Raw genomic sequence first — 16,845 nt, forward strand, 5'->3', positions numbered from 1 at the left:
CTTCAAATACCTTCAAAATTTGACCACAGAATCACCTCGACGAGCTCTGTAACATGACTAATAATGCTTAAGTCCATCTGGGTGAGTTTTCTAGAATCCGAGTAATTAATGTGCTCAAACACACATCTTTCTTGACTTTTCAAGCTTTGAACCTCCGCAGCTCCGGCTAATGTGCTTCAAATACCTTCAAAATTTGACCACAGAATCACCTCGATGAGCTCTGTAACATGACTAATAATGCTTAAGTCCATCTGGGTGAGTTTTCTAGAAACCGAGTAATTGATGTGCTCAAACACACATCTTTCGTGACTTTTCAAGTTTTAAACATCAGGAACTTCGGCAAATGTGCTTCAAATACCTTCAAAATTTGACCACAGAATCACCTCGACGAGCTCTTTAACATGACTTATGATGCTTAAGTCTATCTGGGTGAGTTTTCTAGAAACCGAGTAATTAACGTGCTCAAACACACATCTTTCTTGACTTTTCAAGCTTTGAACCTCCGCAGCTCCGGCTAATGTGCTTCAAATACCTTCAAAATTTGACCACAGAATCACCTCGACGAGCTCTGTAACATGACTTATGATGCTTAAGTCTATCTGGGTGAGTTTTCTAGAAACCGAGTAATTGATGTGCTCAAACACACATCTTTCGTAACTTTTCAAGTTTTAAACATCAGGAACTTCGGCAAATGTGCTTCAAATACCTTCAAAATTTGACCACAGAATCACCTCGACGAGCTCTTTAACATGACTAATAATGCTTAAGTCCATCTGGGTGAGTTTTCTAGAAACCGAGTAATTGATGTGCTCAAACACACATCTTTCGTGACTTTTCAAGTTTTAAACATCAGGAACTTCGGCTAATGTGCTTCAAATACCTTCAAAATTTGACCACAGAATCACCTCGACGAGCTCTTTAACATGACTAATAATGCTTAAGTCCATCTGGGTGAGTTTTCTAGAATCCGAGTAATTAATGTGCTCAAACACACATCTTTCTTGACTTTTCAAGCTTTGAACCTCCGCAGCTCCGGCTAATGTGCTTCAAATACCTTCAAAATTTGACCACAGAATCACCTCGACGAGCTCTGTAACATGACTTATGATGCTTAAGTCTATCTGGGTGAGTTTTCTAGAAACCGAGTAATTGATGTGCTCAAACACACATCTTTCGTGACTTTTCAAGATTTAAACATCAGGAACTTCGGCAAATGTGCTTCAAATACCTACAAAATTTGACCACAGACTCAGCTCGACGAGCTCTGTAACATGACTAATAATGCTTAAGTCCATCTGGGTGAGTTTTCTAGAATCCGAGTAATTAATGTGCTCAAACACACATCTTTCTTGACTTTTCAAGCTTTGAACCTCCGCAGCTCCGGCTAATGTGCTTCAAATACCTTCAAAATTTGACCACAGAATCACCTCGACGAGCTCTGTAACATGACTTATGATGCTTAAGTCTATCTGGGTGAGTTTTCTAGAAACCGAGTAATTGATGTGCTCAAACACACATCTTTCGTAACTTTTCAAGTTTTAAACATCAGGAACTTCGGCAAATGTGCTTCAAATACCTTCAAAATTTGACCACAGAATCACCTCGACGAGCTCTTTAACATGACTAATAATGCTTAAGTCCATCTGGGTGAGTTTTCTAGAAACCGAGTAATTGATGTGCTCAAACACACATCTTTCGTGACTTTTCAAGTTTTAAACATCAGGAACTTCGGCTAATGTGCTTCAAATACCTTCAAAATTTGACCACAGAATCACCTCGACGAGCTCTTTAACATGACTTATGATGCTTAAGTCTATCTGGGTGAGTTTTCTAGAAACCGAGTAATTAATGTGCTCAAACACACATCTTTCTTGACTTTTCAAGCTTTGAACCTCCGCAGCTCCGGCTAATGTGCTTCAAATACCTTCAAAATTTGACCACAGAATCACCTCGACGAGCTCTGTAACATGACTTATGATGCTTAAGTCTATCTGGGTGAGTTTTCTAGAAACCGAGTAATTGATGTGCTCAAACACACATCTTTCGTGACTTTTCAAGTTTTAAACATCAGGAAATTCGGCAAATGTGCTTCAAATACCTTCAAAATTTGACCACAGAATCACCTCGACGAGCTCTGTAACATGACTTATGATGCTTAAGTCTATCTGGGTGAGTTTTCTAGAAACCGAGTAATTGATGTGCTCAAACACACATCTTTCGTGACTTTTCAAGTTTTAAACATCAGGAACTTCGGCAAATGTGCTTCAAATACCTACAAAATTTGACCACAGACTCAGCTCGACGAGCTCTTTAACATGACTAATAATGCTTAAGTCCATCTGGGTGAGTTTTCTAGAAACCGAGTAATTGATGTGCTCAAACACACATCTTTCGTGACTTTTCAAGATTTGAACTTCCGTAGCTTCGGCAAATGTGCTTCAAATACCTTCAAAATTTGACCACAGAATCACCTCGACGAGCTCTTTAACATGACTAATAATGCTTAAGTCCATCTGGGTGAGTTTTCTAGAAACCGAGTAATTGATGTGCTCAAACACACATCTTTCGTGACTTTTCAAGCTTTGAACCTCCGCAGCTCCGGCTAATGTGCATCAAATACCTTCAAAATTTGACCACAGAATCACCTCGACGAGCTCTGTAACATGACTTATGATGCTTAAGCCTATCTGGGTGAGTTTTCTAGAAACCGAGTAATTGATGTGCTCAAACACACATCTTTCGTGACTTTTCAAGTTTTAAACATCAGGAACTTCGGCAAATGTGCTTCAAATTCCTTCAAAATTTGACCACAGAATCACCTCGACGAGCTCTTTAACATGACTTATGATGCTTAAGTTTATCTGGGTGAGTTTTCTAGAAAGCGAGTAATTAATGTGCTCAAACACACATCTTTCTTGACTTTTCTCTCTTTGAACCTCCGCAGCTCCGGCTAATGTGCTTCAAATACCTTCAAAATTTGACCACAGAATCACCTCGACGAGCTCTTTAACATGACTTATGATGCTTAAGTCTATCTGGGTGAGTTTTCTAGAAACCGAGTAATTAATGTGCTCAAACACACATCTTTCTTGACTTTTCAAGCTTTGAACCTCCGCAGCTCCGGCTAATGTGCTTCAAATACCTTCAAAATTTGACCACAGAATCACCTCGACGAGCTCTGTAACATGACTTATGATGCTTAAGTCTATCTGGGTGAGTTTTCTAGAAACCGAGTAATTGATGTGCTCAAACGCACATCTTTCGTGACTTTTCAAGTTTTAAACATCAGGAACTTCGGCAAATGTGCTTCAAATACCTTCAAAATTTGACCACAGAATCACCTCGACGAGCTCTTTAACATGACTTATGATGCTTAAGTCTATCTGGGTGAGTTTTCTAGAAACCGAGTAATTAACGTGCTCAAACACACATCTTTCTTGACTTTTCAAGCTTTGAACCTCCGCAGCTCCGGCTAATGTGCTTCAAATACCTTCAAAATTTGACCACAGAATCACCTCGACGAGCTCTTTAACATGACTAATAATGCTTAAGTCCATCTGGGTGAGTTTTCTAGAAACCGAGTAATTGATGTGCTCAAACACACATCTTTCGTGACTTTTCAAGTTTTAAACATCAGGAACTTCGGCAAATGTGCTTCAAATACCTTCAAAATTTGACCACAGAATCACCTCGACGAGCTCTTTAACATGACTTATGATGCTTAAGTCTATCTGGGTGAGTTTTCTAGAAACCGAGTAATTAACGTGCTCAAACACACATCTTTCTTGACTTTTCAAGCTTTGAACCTCCGCAGCTCCGGCTAATGTGCTTCAAATACCTTCAAAATTTGACCACAGAATCACCTCGACGAGCTCTTTAACATGACTAATAATGCTTAAGTCCATCTGGGTGAGTTTTCTAGAAACCGAGTAATTGATGTGCTCAAACACACATCTTTCGTGACTTTTCAAGTTTTAAACATCAGGAACTTCGGCTAATGTGCTTCAAATACCTTCAAAATTTGACCACAGAATCACCTCGACGAGCTCTTTAACATGACTAATAATGCTTAAGTCCATCTGGGTGAGTTTTCTAGAATCCGAGTAATTAATGTGCTCAAACACACATCTTTCTTGACTTTTCAAGCTTTGAACCTCCGCAGCTCCGGCTAATGTGCTTCAAATACCTTCAAAATTTGACCACAGAATCACCTCGACGAGCTCTGTAACATGACTTATGATGCTTAAGTCTATCTGGGTGAGTTTTCTATAAACCGAGTAATTGATGTGCTCAAACACACATCTTTCGTAACTTTTCAAGTTTTAAACATCAGGAACTTCGGCAAATGTGCTTCAAATACCTTCAAGATTTGACTACAGAATCACCTCGACGAGCTCTGTAACATGACTTATGATGCTTAAGTCTATCTGGGTGAGTTTTCTAGAAACCGAGTAATTGATGTGCTCAAACACACATCTTTCGTAACTTTTCAAGTTTTAAACATCAGGAACTTCGGCAAATGTGCTTCAAATACCTTCAAAATTTGACCACAGAATCACCTCGACGAGCTCTTTAACATGACTAATAATGCTTAAGTCCATCTGGGTGAGTTTTCTAGAAACCGAGTAATTGATGTGCTCAAACACACATCTTTCGTGACTTTTCAAGTTTTAAACATCAGGAACTTCGGCTAATGTGCTTCAAATACCTTCAAAATTTGACCACAGAATCACCTCGACGAGCTCTTTAACATGACTAATAATGCTTAAGTCCATCTGGGTGAGTTTTCTAGAAACCGAGTAATTGATGTGCTCAAACACACATCTTTCTTGACTTTTCAAGCTTTGAACCTCCGCAGCTCCGGCTAATGTGCTTCAAATACCTTCAAAATTTGACCACAGAATCACCTCGACGAGCTCTGTAACATGACTTATGATGCTTAAGCCTATCTGGGTGAGTTTTCTAGAAACCGAGTAATTGATGTGCTCAAACACACATCTTTCGTGACTTTTCAAGCTTTGAACCTCCGCAGCTCCGGCTAATGTGCATCAAATACCTTCAAAATTTGACCACAGAATCACCTCGACGAGCTCTGTAACATGACTTATGATGCTTAAGCCTATCTGGGTGAGTTTTCTAGAAACCGAGTAATTGATGTGCTCAAACACACATCTTTCGTGACTTTTCAAGTTTTAAACATCAGGAACTTCGGCAAATGTGCTTCAAATTCCTTCAAAATTTGACCACAGAATCACCTCGACGAGCTCTTTAACATGACTTATGATGCTTAAGTTTATCTGGGTGAGTTTTCTAGAAACCGAGTAATTAATGTGCTCAAACACACATCTTTCTTGACTTTTCTCTCTTTGAACCTCCGCAGCTCCGGCTAATGTGCTTCAAATACCTTCAAAATTTGACCACAGAATCACCTCGACGAGCTCTTTAACATGACTTATGATGCTTAAGTCTATCTGGGTGAGTTTTCTAGAAACCGAGTAATTAATGTGCTCAAACACACATCTTTCTTGACTTTTCAAGCTTTGAACCTCCGCAGCTCCGGCTAATGTGCTTCAAATACCTTCAAAATTTGACCACAGAATCACCTCGACGAGCTCTGTAACATGACTTATGATGCTTAAGTCTATCTGGGTGAGTTTTCTAGAAACCGAGTAATTGATGTGCTCAAACGCACATCTTTCGTGACTTTTCAAGTTTTAAACATCAGGAACTTCGGCAAATGTGCTTCAAATACCTTCAAAATTTGACCACAGAATCACCTCGACGAGCTCTTTAACATGACTTATGATGCTTAAGTCTATCTGGGTGAGTTTTCTAGAAACCGAGTAATTAACGTGCTCAAACACACATCTTTCTTGACTTTTCAAGCTTTGAACCTCCGCAGCTCCGGCTAATGTGCTTCAAATACCTTCAAAATTTGACCACAGAATCACCTCGACGAGCTCTTTAACATGACTAATAATGCTTAAGTCCATCTGGGTGAGTTTTCTAGAAACCGAGTAATTGATGTGCTCAAACACACATCTTTCGTGACTTTTCAAGTTTTAAACATCAGGAACTTCGGCAAATGTGCTTCAAATACCTTCAAAATTTGACCACAGAATCACCTCGACGAGCTCTTTAACATGACTTATGATGCTTAAGTCTATCTGGGTGAGTTTTCTAGAAACCGAGTAATTAACGTGCTCAAACACACATCTTTCTTGACTTTTCAAGCTTTGAACCTCCGCAGCTCCGGCTAATGTGCTTCAAATACCTTCAAAATTTGACCACAGAATCACCTCGACGAGCTCTTTAACATGACTAATAATGCTTAAGTCCATCTGGGTGAGTTTTCTAGAAACCGAGTAATTGATGTGCTCAAACACACATCTTTCGTGACTTTTCAAGTTTTAAACATCAGGAACTTCGGCTAATGTGCTTCAAATACCTTCAAAATTTGACCACAGAATCACCTCGACGAGCTCTTTAACATGACTAATAATGCTTAAGTCCATCTGGGTGAGTTTTCTAGAATCCGAGTAATTAATGTGCTCAAACACACATCTTTCTTGACTTTTCAAGCTTTGAACCTCCGCAGCTCCGGCTAATGTGCTTCAAATACCTTCAAAATTTGACCACAGAATCACCTCGACGAGCTCTTTAACATGACTAATAATGCTTAAGTCCATCTGGGTGAGTTTTCTAGAAACCGAGTAATTGATGTGCTCAAACACACATCTTTCGTGACTTTTCAAGTTTTAAACATCAGGAACTTCGGCTAATGTGCTTCAAATACCTTCAAAATTTGACCACAGAATCACCTCGACGAGCTCTGTAACATGACTAATAATGCTTAAGTCCATCTGGGTGAGTTTTCTAGAATCCGAGTAATTAATGTGCTCAAACACACATCTTTCTTGACTTTTCAAGCTTTGAACCTCCGCAGCTCCGGCTAATGTGCTTCAAATACCTTCAAAATTTGACCACAGAATCACCTCGACGAGCTCTGTAACATGACTTATGATGCTTAAGTCTATCTGGGTGAGTTTTCTAGAAACCGAGTAATTGATGTGCTCAAACACACATCTTTCGTGACTTTTCAAGTTTTAAACATCAGGAACTTCGGCAAATGTGCTTCAAATACCTACAAAATTTGACCACAGACTCAGCTCGACGAGCTCTGTAACATGACTAATAATGCTTAAGTCCATCTGGGTGAGTTTTCTAGAATCCGAGTAATTAATGTGCTCAAACACACATCTTTCTTGACTTTTCAAGCTTTGAACCTCCACAGCTCCGGCTAATGTGCTTCAAATACCTTCAAAATTTGACCACAGAATCACCTCGACGAGCTCTGTAACATGACTTATGATGCTTAAGTCTATCTGGGTGAGTTTTCTAGAAACCGAGTAATTGATGTGCTCAAACACACATCTTTCGTAACTTTTCAAGTTTTAAACATCAGGAACTTCGGCAAATGTGCTTCAAATACCTTCAAAATTTGACCACAGAATCACCTCGACGAGCTCTTTAACATGACTAATAATGCTTAAGTCCATCTGGGTGAGTTTTCTAGAAACCGAGTAATTGATGTGCTCAAACACACATCTTTCGTGACTTTTCAAGTTTTAAACATCAGGAACTTCGGCTAATGTGCTTCAAATACCTTCAAAATTTGACCACAGAATCACCTCGACGAGCTCTGTAACATGACTAATAATGCTTAAGTCCATCTGGGTGAGTTTTCTAGAATCCGAGTAATTAATGTGCTCAAACACACATCTTTCTTGACTTTTCAAGCTTTGAACCTCCGCAGCTCCGGCTAATGTGCTTCAAATACCTTCAAAATTTGACCACAGAATCACCTCGACGAGCTCTGTAACATGACTTATGATGCTTAAGTCTATCTGGGTGAGTTTTCTAGAAACCGAGTAATTGATGTGCTCAAACACACATCTTTCGTGACTTTTCAAGATTTAAACATCAGGAACTTCGGCAAATGTGCTTCAAATACCTACAAAATTTGACCACAGACTCAGCTCGACGAGCTCTGTAACATGACTAATAATGCTTAAGTCCATCTGGGTGAGTTTTCTAGAATCCGAGTAATTAATGTGCTCAAACACACATCTTTCTTGACTTTTCAAGCTTTGAACCTCCGCAGCTCCGGCTAATGTGCTTCAAATACCTTCAAAATTTGACCACAGAATCACCTCGACGAGCTCTGTAACATGACTTATGATGCTTAAGTCTATCTGGGTGAGTTTTCTAGAAACCGAGTAATTGATGTGCTCAAACACACATCTTTCGTAACTTTTCAAGTTTTAAACATCAGGAACTTCGGCAAATGTGCTTCAAATACCTTCAAAATTTGACCACAGAATCACCTCGACGAGCTCTTTAACATGACTAATAATGCTTAAGTCCATCTGGGTGAGTTTTCTAGAAACCGAGTAATTGATGTGCTCAAACACACATCTTTCGTGACTTTTCAAGTTTTAAACATCAGGAACTTCGGCTAATGTGCTTCAAATACCTTCAAAATTTGACCACAGAATCACCTCGACGAGCTCTTTAACATGACTTATGATGCTTAAGTCTATCTGGGTGAGTTTTCTAGAAACCGAGTAATTAATGTGCTCAAACACACATCTTTCTTGACTTTTCAAGCTTTGAACCTCCGCAGCTCCGGCTAATGTGCTTCAAATACCTTCAAAATTTGACCACAGAATCACCTCGACGAGCTCTGTAACATGACTTATGATGCTTAAGTCTATCTGGGTGAGTTTTCTAGAAACCGAGTAATTGATGTGCTCAAACACACATCTTTCGTGACTTTTCAAGTTTTAAACATCAGGAAATTCGGCAAATGTGCTTCAAATACCTTCAAAATTTGACCACAGAATCACCTCGACGAGCTCTGTAACATGACTTATGATGCTTAAGTCTATCTGGGTGAGTTTTCTAGAAACCGAGTAATTGATGTGCTCAAACACACATCTTTCGTGACTTTTCAAGTTTTAAACATCAGGAACTTCGGCAAATGTGCTTCAAATACCTACAAAATTTGACCACAGACTCAGCTCGACGAGCTCTTTAACATGACTAATAATGCTTAAGTCCATCTGGGTGAGTTTTCTAGAAACCGAGTAATTGATGTGCTCAAACACACATCTTTCGTGACTTTTCAAGTTTTAAACATCAGGAACTTCGGCTAATGTGCTTCAAATACCTTCAAAATTTGACCACAGAATCACCTCGACGAGCTCTGTAACATGACTAATAATGCTTAAGTCCATCTGGGTGAGTTTTCTAGAATCCGAGTAATTAATGTGCTCAAACACACATCTTTCTTGACTTTTCAAGCTTTGAACCTCCGCAGCTCCGGCTAATGTGCTTCAAATACCTTCAAAATTTGACCACAGAATCACCTCGACGAGCTCTGTAACATGACTTATGATGCTTAAGTCTATCTGGGTGAGTTTTCTAGAAACCGAGTAATTGATGTGCTCAAACACACATCTTTCGTGACTTTTCAAGATTTAAACATCAGGAACTTCGGCAAATGTGCTTCAAATACCTACAAAATTTGACCACAGACTCAGCTCGACGAGCTCTGTAACATGACTAATAATGCTTAAGTCCATCTGGGTGAGTTTTCTAGAATCCGAGTAATTAATGTGCTCAAACACACATCTTTCTTGACTTTTCAAGCTTTGAACCTCCGCAGCTCCGGCTAATGTGCTTCAAATACCTTCAAAATTTGACCACAGAATCACCTCGACGAGCTCTGTAACATGACTTATGATGCTTAAGTCTATCTGGGTGAGTTTTCTAGAAACCGAGTAATTGATGTGCTCAAACACACATCTTTCGTAACTTTTCAAGTTTTAAACATCAGGAACTTCGGCAAATGTGCTTCAAATACCTTCAAAATTTGACCACAGAATCACCTCGACGAGCTCTTTAACATGACTAATAATGCTTAAGTCCATCTGGGTGAGTTTTCTAGAAACCGAGTAATTAATGTGCTCAAACACACATCTTTCTTGACTTTTCATGCTTTGAACCTCCGCAGCTCCGGCTAATGTGCTTCAAATACCTTCAAAATTTGACCACAGAATCACCTCGACGAGCTCTTTAACATGACTAATAATGCTTAAGTCCATCTGGGTGAGTTTTCTAGAAACCGAGTAATTGATGTGCTCAAACACACATCTTTCGTAACTTTTCAAGTTTTAAACATCAGGAACTTCGGCAAATGTGCTTCAAATACCTTCAAAATTTGACCACAGAATCACCTCGACGAGCTCTGTAACATGACTTATGATGCTTAAGTCTATCTGGGTGAGTTTTCTAGAAACCGAGTAATTGATGTGCTCAAACACACATCTTTCGTGACTTTTCAAGTTTTAAACATCAGGAACTTCGGCTAATGTGCTTCAAATACCTTCAAAATTTGACCACAGAATCACCTCGACGAGCTCTGTAACATGACTTATGATGCTTAAGTCTATCTGGGTGAGTTTTCTAGAAACCGAGTAATTGATGTGCTCAAACACACATCTTTCTTGACTTTTCAAGCTTTGAACCTCCGCAGCTCCGGCTAATGTGCTTCAAATACCTTCAAAATTTGACCACAGAATCACCTCGACGAGCTCTGTAACATGACTTATGATGCTTAAGTCTATCTGGGTGAGTTTTCTAGAAACCGAGTAATTGATGTGCTCAAACACACATCTTTCTTGACTTTTCAAGCTTTGAACCTCCGCAGCTCCGGCTAATGTGCTTCAAATACCTTCAAAATTTGACCACAGAATCACCTCGACGAGCTCTGTAACATGACTAATAATGCTTAAGTCCATCTGGGTGAGTTTTCTAGAATCCGAGTAATTAATGTGCTCAAACACACATCTTTCTTGACTTTTCAAGCTTTGAACCTCCGCAGCTCCGGCTAATGTGCTTCAAATACCTTCAAAATTTGACCACAGAATCACCTCGACGAGCTCTGTAACATGACTTATGATGCTTAAGTCTATCTGGGTGAGTTTTCTAGAAACCGAGTAATTGATGTGCTCAAACACACATCTTTCTTGACTTTTCAAGCTTTGAACCTCCGCAGCTCCGGCTAATGTGCTTCAAATACCTTCAAAATTTGACCACAGAATCACCTCGACGAGCTCTGTAACATGACTAATAATGCTTAAGTCCATCTGGGTGAGTTTTCTAGAATCCGAGTAATTAATGTGCTCAAACACACATCTTTCTTGACTTTTCAAGCTTTGAACCTCCGCAGCTCCGGCTAATGTGCTTCAAATACCTTCAAAATTTGACCACAGAATCACCTCGACGAGCTCTGTAACATGACTTATGATGCTTAAGTCTATCTGGGTGAGTTTTCTAGAAACCGAGTAATTAATGTGCTCAAACACACATCTTTCTTGACTTTTCAAGCTTTGAACCTCCGCAGCTCCGGCTAATGTGCTTCAAATACCTTCAAAATTTGACCACAGAATCACCTCGACGAGCTCTGTAACATGACTTATGATGCTTAAGTCTATCTGGGTGAGTTTTCTAGAAACCGAGTAATTGATGTGCTCAAACACACATCTTTCGTGACTTTTCAAGTTTTAAACATCAGGAACTTCGGCAAATGTGCTTCAAATACCTTCAAAATTTGACCACAGAATCACCTCGACGAGCTCTTTAACATGACTTATGATGCTTAAGTCTATCTGGGTGAGTTTTCTAGAAACCGAGTAATTAATGTGCTCAAACACACATCTTTCTTGACTTTTCAAGCTTTGAACCTCCGCAGCTCCGGCTAATGTGCTTCAAATACCTTCAAAATTTGACCACAGAATCACCTCGACGAGCTCTGTAACATGACTTATGATGCTTAAGTCTATCTGGGTGAGTTTTCTAGAAACCGAGTAATTGATGTGCTCAAACGCACATTTTTCGTGACTTTTCAAGTTTTAAACATCAGGAACTTCGGCAAATGTGCTTCAAATACCTTCAAAATTTGACCACAGAATCACCTCGACGAGCTCTTTAACATGACTAATAATGCTTAAGTCCATCTGGGTGAGTTTTCTAGAATCCGAGTAATTAATGTGCTCAAACACACATCTTTCTTGACTTTTCAAGCTTTGAACCTCCGCAGCTCCGGCTAATGTGCTTCAAATACCTTCAAAATTTGACCACAGAATCACCTCGACGAGCTCTGTAACATGACTTATGATGCTTAAGTCTATCTGGGTGAGTTTTCTAGAAACCGAGTAATTGATGTGCTCAAACGCACATCTTTCGTGACTTTTCAAGTTTTAAACATCAGGAACTTCGGCTAATGTGCTTCAAATACCTTCAAAATTTGACCACAGAATCACCTCGACGAGCTCTGTAACATGACTAATAATGCTTAAGTCCATCTGGGTGAGTTTTCTAGAATCCGAGTAATTAATGTGCTCAAACACACATCTTTCGTGACTTTTCAAAATTTAAACATCAGGAACTTCGGCAAATGTGCTTCAAATACCTACAAAATTTGACCACAGACTCAGCTCGACGAGCTCTGTAACATGACTAATAATGCTTAAGTCCATCTGGGTGAGTTTTCTAGAAACCGAGTAATTAATGTGCTCAAACACACATCTTTCTTGACTTTTCAAGCTTTGAACCTCCGCAGCTCCGGCTAATGTGCTTCAAATACCTTCAAAATTTGACCACAGAATCACCTCGACGAGCTCTTTAACATGACTAATAATGCTTAAGTCCATCTGGGTGAGTTTTCTAGCAACCGAGTAATTTATGTGCTCAAACACACATCTTTCGTGACTTTTCAAGCTTTGAACCTCCGCAGCTCCGGCTAATGTGCTTCAAATACCTTCAAAATTTGACCACAGAATCACCTCGACGAGCTCTGTAACATGACTTATGATGCGTAAGTCTATCTGGGTGAGTTTTCTAGAAACCGAGTAATTGATGTGCTCAAACACACATCTTTCTTGACTTTTCAAGCTTTGAACCTCCGCAGCTCCGGCTAATGTGCTTCAAATACCTTCAAAATTTGACCACAGAATCACCTCGACGAGCTCTGTAACATGACTTATGATGCTTAAGTCTATCTGGGTGAGTTTTCTAGAAACCGAGTAATTGATGTGCTCAAACACACATCTTTCGTGACTTTTCAAGTTTTAAACATCAGGAACTTCGGCAAATGTGCTTCAAATACCTACAAAATTTGACCACAGACTCAGCTCGACGAGCTCTGTAACATGACTAATAATGCTTAAGTCCATCTGGGTGAGTTTTCTAGAAACCGAGTAATTAATGTGCTCAAACACACATCTTTCTTGACTTTTCAAGCTTTGAACCTCCGCAGCTCCGGCTAATGTGCTTCAAATACCTTCAAAATTTGACCACAGAATCACCTCGACGAGCTCTTTAACATGACTAATAATGCTTAAGTCCATCTGGGTGAGTTTTCTAGCAACCGAGTAATTTATGTGCTCAAACACACATCTTTCGTGACTTTTCAAGCTTTGAACCTCCGCAGCTCCGGCTAATGTGCTTCAAATACCTTCAAAATTTGACCACAGAATCACCTCGACGAGCTCTGTAACATGACTAATAATGCTTAAGTCCATCTGGGTGAGTTTTCTAGAAACCGAGTAATTAATGTGCTCAAACACACATCTTTCTTGACTTTTCAAGCTTTGAACCTCCGCAGCTCCGGCTAATGTGCTTCAAATACCTTCAAAATTTGACCACAGAATCACCTCGACGAGCTCTGTAACATGACTTATGATGCTTAAGTCTATCTGGGTGAGTTTTCTAGAAACCGAGTAATTGATGTGCTCAAACGCACATCTTTCGTGACTTTTCAAGTTTTAAACATCAGGAACTTCGGCAAATGTGCTTCAAATACCTTCAAAATTTGACCACAGAATCACCTCGACGAGCTCTTTAACATGACTAATAATGCTTAAGTCCATCTGGGTGAGTTTTCTAGAAACCGAGTAATTGATGTGCTCAAACACACATCTTTCGTGACTTTTCAAGATTTAAACATCAGGAACTTCGGCAAATGTGCTTCAAATACCTACAAAATTTGACCACAGACTCAGCTCGACGAGCTCTGTAACATGACTAATAATGCTTAAGTCCATCTGGGTGAGTTTTCTAGAAACCGAGTAATTAATGTGCTCAAACACACATCTTTCTTGACTTTTCAAGCTTTGAACCTCCGCAGCTCCGGCTAATGTGCTTCAAATACCTTCAAAATTTGACCACAGAATCACCTCGACGAGCTCTTTAACATGACTAATAATGCTTAAGTCCATCTGGGTGAGTTTTCTAGCAACCGAGTAATTTATGTGCTCAAACACACATCTTTCGTGACTTTTCAAGCTTTGAACCTCCGCAGCTCCGGCTAATGTGCTTCAAATACCTTCAAAATTTGACCACAGAATCACCTCGACGAGCTCTGTAACATGACTTATGATGCGTAAGTCTATCTGGGTGAGTTTTCTAGAAACCGAGTAATTGATGTGCTCAAACACACATCTTTCTTGACTTTTCAAGCTTTGAACCTCCGCAGCTCCGGCTAATGTGCTTCAAATACCTTCAAAATTTGACCACAGAATCACCTCGACGAGCTCTGTAACATGACTTATGATGCTTAAGTCTATCTGGGTGAGTTTTCTAGAAACCGAGTAATTGATGTGCTCAAACACACATCTTTCGTGACTTTTCAAGTTTTAAACATCAGGAACTTCGGCAAATGTGCTTCAAATACCTACAAAATTTGACCACAGACTCAGCTCGACGAGCTCTGTAACATGACTAATAATGCTTAAGTCCATCTGGGTGAGTTTTCTAGAAACCGAGTAATTAATGTGCTCAAACACACATCTTTCTTGACTTTTCAAGCTTTGAACCTCCGCAGCTCCGGCTAATGTGCTTCAAATACCTTCAAAATTTGACCACAGAATCACCTCGACGAGCTCTTTAACATGACTAATAATGCTTAAGTCCATCTGGGTGAGTTTTCTAGCAACCGAGTAATTTATGTGCTCAAACACACATCTTTCGTGACTTTTCAAGCTTTGAACCTCCGCAGCTCCGGCTAATGTGCTTCAAATACCTTCAAAATTTGACCACAGAATCACCTCGACGAGCTCTGTAACATGACTAATAATGCTTAAGTCCATCTGGGTGAGTTTTCTAGAAACCGAGTAATTGATGTGCTCAAACACACATCTTTCTTGACTTTTCAAGCTTTGAACCTCCGCAGCTCCGGCTAATGTGCTTCAAATACCTTCAAAATTTGACCACAGAATCACCTCGACGAGCTCTTTAACATGACTTATGATGCTTAAGTCTATCTGGGTGAGTTTTCTAGAAACCGAGTAATTAATGTGCTCAAACACACATCTTTTATGACTTTTTACACTTTGAAGCTCGATAACTTCGGCAAATGATGACCAAATTGCTTAAACAAACTGTCAATTTAATCTACTCGACGAGACCTGTAAGATGACACAACACATCATATTTGCATCTTGTTCAATTTCCAAGAAAAATTGTACTTTATGTGCTCAAACACACAACTTTTATGACTTTTTACACTTTGAAGCTCGATAACTTCGGCAAATGATGACCAAATTGCTTAAACAAACTGTCAATTTAATCTACTCGACGAGACCTGTCAGATGACACAACACATCATATTTGCATCTTGTTCAATTTCCAAGAAAAATTGTACTTTATGTGCTCAAACACACATCTTTTATGACTTTTTACACTTTGAAGCTCGATTACTTCGGCAAATGATGACCAAATTGCTTAAACAAACTGTCAATTTAATCTACTCGACGAGACCTGTAAGATGACACAACACATCATATTTGCATCTTGTTCAAGTTCCTTGAAAAATAGTACTTTATGTGCTCAAACACACAACTTTTGTGACTTTTTACACTTTGAAGCTCGATAACTTCGGCAAATGATGACCAAATTGCTTAAACAAACTGTCAATGTAATCTACTCGACGAGACCTGTCAGATGACACAACACATCATATTTGCATCTTGTTCAATTTCCAAGAAAAATTGTACTTTATGTGCTCAAACACACAACTTTTGTGACTTTTTACACTTTGAAGCTCGATAACTTCGGCAAATGATGACCAAATTGCTTAAATAAAGTGTCCAATGAATCTACTCGACGAGACCTGTAAGATGACACAACACATCATATTTGCATCTTGTTCAATTTTCATGAAAAATAGTACTTTATGTGCTCAAACACACAACTTTTGTGACTTTTTACATTTTGAAGCTCGATAACTTCGGCAAATGATGACCAAATTGCTTAAATAAAGTGTCCAATGAATCTACTCGACGAGACCTGTAAGATGACACAACACATCATATTTGCATCTTGTTCAATTTCCATGAAAAATAGTACTTTATGTGCTCAAACACACAACTTTTGTGACTTTTTACACTTTGAAGCTCGATAACTTCGGCAAATGATGACCAAATTGCTTAAACAAACTGTCAATTTAATCTACTCGACGAGACCTGTAAGATGACACAACACATCATATTTGCGTCTTGTTCAAGTTCCTTGAAAAATAGTACTTTATGTGCTCAAACACACAACTTTTGTGACTTTTTACACTTTGAAGCTCGGTAACTTCGGGAAATGATGACCAAATGGCTTAAACATATTGTCAATTTAATCTACTCGACGAGACCTGTAAGATGACACAACACATCATATTTGCATCTTGTTCAAGTTCCTTGAAAAATTGTACTTTATGTGCTCAAACACACA

The sequence above is a fragment of the Euwallacea fornicatus genome, chromosome 37 (genome assembly GCF_040115645.1).
Source record: "Euwallacea fornicatus isolate EFF26 chromosome 37, ASM4011564v1, whole genome shotgun sequence".
Classification (NCBI taxonomy): Eukaryota; Metazoa; Arthropoda; class Insecta; order Coleoptera; family Curculionidae; genus Euwallacea; species Euwallacea fornicatus.